We start from the raw sequence: 6,000 nt of genomic DNA, 5'->3' as shown, positions 1-6,000 counted from the left end.
CCAAGATGGTTCCGTTGTGTGGTGGATGCAAAGACATGTGACACCATTACATTCTACCTCACCTCATCTGATCATCATGAGATGGAGCCAGTTATAACATTTTGTTCTCAGTCTCTAGTGATATCTGTCAATGACATTATAAAAGCACACAGGAGGCACCATGGCTCAGTTTTTTTCTAGCTCAGTTGGAAATGTTTAAGAGAGATGGGAGTGGAGTATTTACTAGAGTTATTTTAATAGAAAAGTACTGCAGATGTGGTGAGGGAGACAGCTAGGGCAGTACTGGGTATGACATCTGGACAGTGGAAGGAAGACAAGGAGACTTGGTGGTGGAATGAAGAGGTCCAGGAAAGCATAAGGAGAAAGAGGTTGGCGAAAAAGTTTTGGGATAGTCGGAGAGATGAAGAAAGTAGACAGGAGTACAAGGAGATGCAGCGTAAGGCGAGAAGAGAAGTGGCAAAAGCAAAGGAAAAGGCATATTGCGAGCTGTACAAGAAGTTGAATAGTAAGGAAGGAGAAAAGGACTTGTACCGATTGGCCAGACAAAGGGACAAAGCTGGAAGGGATGTGCAGCAGGTTAGGGTGGTAAAAGATGCACATGGTAATGTGCTGACAAGTGAGGAGTGTGTGCTGAGAAGGTGGAGGGAATATTTTGAAGAGTTGATGAATAAAGAAAATGAGCGAGAGAAAAGGCTGGATGAAACTACAGAGGCATAAAGCTGATCAGCCACAGCATGAAGTTATGGGAAAGAGTAGTAGAAGCTAGGCTTAGAAAACAGGTGAATATCTGTGAGCAGCAATATGGTTTCATGCCGAGAAAGAGCACTACAGATGCAATGTTTGCTCTGAGAATACTGTTGGAAAAGTACAGAGAAGGACAGAAAGAGTTACATTGTGTGTTTGTGGACTTAGAAAAAGCTTATGATAGGGTGCCAAGAGAAGTTGTGGCATTGTATGAGGAAGTCTGGAGTGGCAGAAAAGTATGTTAGGGTAGTGCAGGACATGTACAAGAATAGTGTGACAGCGGTGAGATGCGCAGTCGGAATGACAGACTCATTCAAGGTGGAAGTGGGATTACACCAAGGATCAGCTCTGAGTCCTTTCTTGTTTGCAGTGGTGATGGACAGGTTGACAGATGAGATCAGACAGGAGTCCCCATGGACTATGATGTTTGCAGATGACATTGTGATCTGTAGTGAGAGTAGAGAGCAAGTTGAGTCTAGTCTGGAGAAGTGGAGATATGCTTTGGAGAGAAGGGGAATGAAAGTCAGTAGAAGCAAGACTGAGTACATGTGTGTGAATGAGAGGGAGCCCAGTGGAATAGTGCAGTTACAAGGAGTAGAAGTGGTGAAAGTAGATGAGTTTAAATATTTGGGGTCAACTGTTCAAAGTAATGGAGAGTGTGGTAGAGAGGTGAAGAAGAGAGTGCAGGCAGGGTGGAGTGGGTGGAGAAAGGTGGCAGGAGTGATTTGCGACCGAAGAATATCAGCAAGAGTGAAGGGGAAAGTTTACAAAACAGTAGTGAGACCAGCTATGTTGTATGGTTTAGAGACAGTGGCACTAACAAAAAGACAGGAGGCAGAGCTGGAGGTGGCAGAGCTGAAGATGTTGAGATTCCCTTTGGGAGTGACAAGAATGAACAAGATTAGGAATGAACATATCAGAGGGACAGCTCAGGTGGGACGGTTTGGAGACAAAGTCAGAGAGGCGAGATTGAGATGGTTTGGACATGTGCAGAGGAGGTACCCAGGGTATATAGGGAGAAGGATGCTGAGGATGGAGCCACCAGGCAGGAGGAGAAGTGGGAGACCAAAGAGGAGGTTCATGGATGTGCTGAAAGAGGACATGCAGGTGGTTAGTGTGACAGAGGAAGATACAGAGGACAGGGTGAGATGGAAACGATTGATCTGCTGTGGCGACCCCTAATGGGAACAGCCGAAAGACAAAGAAGAAGAAGATTTTAATAAAATATTGGAAAGGGAAATGATCCCTGAGGAATGGAGAAGTGGTTTGGATTTTTAAGCAACAGGGTGATGTGCAGAACTGCAGTAAGTACAGAGACATAAAATTGATCAGTTACAGCCTAAAGTTGTAGGAAACAATAGAAGCTAGGCTTAAAAAAGAAGTAAGGATACATGTAGCAATATGGTTTCATGCTAATAAAGAGCACTACAGATGTAACTTTTGCACTGAGAGGACTTATGGAGAAGTATAGAGAAGGCCATAAGGAGTTACATTGTATGTTTGTGGATTTAGACACAACTTATGACAGGGTGCCAAGAGAAGAGTTGTGGTATTGTATGAGGATGTCTGGAGTGGCAGAGAAGTATATGGGGGTGGTGCAGGATATATATATATATATATATATATATATATATATATATATAAAGACAGTGTGAGAGCGGTGAGATGGGTAGTTGCATTGATGGATGCATTCATGGTGGAGGTGGGATTAGATCAAGGATTGGCTCTGTGTTTGCAATGGTGATGGACAGGTTGATGGATGAGATCAGACAGGAATCTCCATGAAACATGAAGTTTGCAGATGACATTATGATGCGTAATGAGAGTAGAGAGCAGGTTGAGACGAGACTGGAGAGGTGGAGTCATGCTCTGAAGAGAAGGGGAATGAAATTTGGTTGGACTAAAGACAGTGGAAATGTGTGGAAATGAGAGGAAGCCTGACGAAATAGTGCAGTTACAAGGAGTAGAGGTGGTTAAGGCAGATGAGTTTTAAAACTTGGTTTCAACTATCCAAAGAAATGGACAATGTGGTAGAGAGGTGAAGAAGACAGTGTACGCAGGGTGGAGTGGGTGGAGAAAGGTGGCAGGAGTGATTTGTGACCAAAGAATATTTGCAAGAAGGGGAAAGACAGTAGTGAGACCAGATATACTGTAGGGCTTAGAGACGGTGACACGAACAAAAAGGCAGGAGGCAGAGCTGAAGATGCTGCAATTCTTTTTGGGAGTGATGAGGATGGACAGGATAAGGAATGAACATATCAGAGGGACAGCTCAGGCAGGATAACAGGGTATATAGGGAAAAGGATGCTGAGGATGGAGCCAACAGGCAGGAGGACAAGAGGGAGGCCACAGAGAAGGTTTATGGATGTGCTGAGGGAGGACATGCAGGTGGTTGGTGTCACAGAAGACAGAGTGAGATGGAAGCGGTTGATCTGCTGTGGCGACCCCTAACGGGAGCAACCCCAAAGAGAAGACTCTCTATTATGGAGAGATAGATTTGTGGCATTTTTCTTTTATGCCTATTCCGAAGATGAACTCACCCCTCACCGATGGCTACCAGTCAGCATGGACAGTCAACATCTCATGACTTATTTGACCCCAAGATGAACAGAAATGTTTGCCCCTCTCAGCCTGTCCTTTTTAATCTATAGTGTTTTGGTAACAGTGAAGATGACGACAAGTCTAATCAGGGCTGGTTCCTCAACGGTGTTCTCTTATGGACTGTGTTCTGATTATTTCATGCATTATTCATTTAAGTGGTGCAGTGGACAGTGTATGTTTAAGTTCAAAATTACCTCCTTTCTCTACTTAAATGACCCAGGTAAGCACGCTATTATAGTATTACACAATCCACAAAAAGCATGCTGGGACAAAGGTACGATAAGTAGCAATTTTCACTATATTGCAATACCAGATCATCTCTCCTGCAAAAACAGTGAGGTACTATTTCACCAAGTGAACAGTAAAGGAATCAGAACTGATTCAAAATGATCAGCATGTGACCTCTCCCGATCACTGCTGTGCAGCAAGACAAAGTCCAAGGGGAAGAAAGAGATGTAGCCAACACTTGATGAGGAATTTGAAACGATGACAGCTGCATCAGTTCAGCGGGGATGGGGAACACAGAAACCGGTCTGAAGCAGTCTGCCTGGTTGACCTATTTTTTAATGCAATCCACCTGCATTTTTTGACAGATAGGGGCCTCTGCTGGAGCTGAGGGGTACGGCATTTTGTTTACCAACCCTTTTGCACTGCAGGACTTTCTGAAACATTTTGTTCGGTTATCTCATTAAAATAAAGCAGCAAGCTGTATAAAGCCACAAAAGCTGTCTGGTTTTGGTCTGTATATTCACTTGCAGGTGTGACACAAAGATTCAGAGAACAGGTTGAAGGACACCAGGTAAAACATCCATGTGTGCACAATAAAGAAAGATTACTGAAACAACACTCATCAGCTCTGTTACGCAGCCGGAAATACTGAGTCTGCATGAATGCAATTCACACGACCATCAAATTAAACCCCACTGTGTTTTGTTTTTTTACTCACAGAACAGCACTTTGTTCATTCCTCTGTGCATCGCTGAGTGTTTCCTTCTCCCAGGGTTTGCATATGCACTTGTGAAAAGGGGGAGGTTATGCAACGGCCTGACCACTTGAATAAACTGCCATTTACTTAGTGTGAATTGAGAAGTTGAGAATGGCAACGGTCCCATTGTCAGTCATCATTGGTATGCAGCGTGCCGGAGCATCGCTTTTAGAAAACTGCGTCAGTTTTGATCGAAATCCCTCGATGTGTAAGCAAGTTTTCTTCTCTAACTGCTTCAGGCTAAGAGTTCCGAGGCTTGGCTTTGAATGGAACCCAAAACACCTTCATCGCACACGTTTGTTGCCCTGACTGAAATCGCAAATTGTTTGTCTGGCATGTTAGCTCAAACCTGACTGTAAATAAATACGCGCTCAAATGCTGCACAAGTCAGAAATCGTGACTGGGAATGATGTCACATCGGACTTAAAGATGTTCCACTTTCCACAGTACACCTCAGTTTGGAAAACAGGATGGACAATGTTCTTTAGGAGTAGAAAAACAAATAGGCAGTATGCCATGAAGACCTCATGAAAGAGGACAGATAATGCAGGTGGAATATTAGTGTTTCAGTGCTGTTCAGTTCGTAGCATAATGTAGCCAGTCATTAGCAAAATCTCCCAGATTAGTCAATATTAGTGGCACCAGTTGAAAATGGCACATTTTGACTATTATGGCGAGTACGTATGTAGATGGTCAAAATGTGGTGATTTCAAGTCCACACCTACTGTGTTCTCACAGTGTCTACTAGAGCCCGACCGATATGGATTTTTTGAGGCCGATGCGATAAGGATATTTGGATGAAAAAAATGCCGATAATCGATAAATCGGCTGATTTGCCAATAGCCGATATATATGTATATATATTTTTTAATGAATAAAATGTTCTTTTTTGGACCCTTAACAAAAAAGTTTGAGCTAAAAGCTGAAGCTTTGTCCTCATATTGATGAACTTTATAATACAGAAGATTTTTCAAGTTCAAAAAATGCAATCAAGAATTAAACCTTTGTGAAATTAGCAAATACATATCCTTAAAAAGAGTTGTGAAATAATCTGATCTTGTACCTCTTGTTGCTGCAACTTAGATATAGGTTCAGGATAAGGATATAGATCCTGAAAAACTTACTTGTATGCTTTTGTCAGCCGATCAGTGCAGTGTGGTGGCGAACAATGGGGGCCGGTGATGAACACATTTAAGCAGGGGTGTAAGCAGCTCTCAGTTGAATGGAGTCAGAGCTCCATCTACTGGACAAACGCTGCAAGGACATTTTACATTGCCGACACAAACATTATTTCAGTAACTGTTCTGTTTATGAGAAATTATCGGTGTTCTATCGGCAAAATTTCAGCCGATAGTGAGTACTTTGAAAAGGGCTTATATCGGCCGATAATATCAGCCGGCCAATATATCGGTCGGGCTCTAGTGTCTACCACGTTCCCACTAATTTCTCACCACGCACAGTTCTTAACTATTTTTTTAATCATTTAATCGTTGCAGTTCTGCTTTTGTGGCCTTTTGAATGTGTCCTTTGATAACTTTCTACAGCATAGAACCCAGTTTGTTTGATGTTTTGTGATTGAAATCATTTATTTTTTGGTGGTTACATAGCTGTATTCTAAAAGCATTAAAAATTGCATATTGGTCCTAGGATCAGAGCACAAGCTACTTGTG

The sequence above is a fragment of the Thalassophryne amazonica genome, chromosome 12, assembly GCF_902500255.1.
Source record: "Thalassophryne amazonica chromosome 12, fThaAma1.1, whole genome shotgun sequence".
NCBI lineage: Eukaryota > Metazoa > Chordata > Actinopteri > Batrachoidiformes > Batrachoididae > Thalassophryne > Thalassophryne amazonica.
This window is presented reverse-complemented; position numbering follows the sequence as displayed.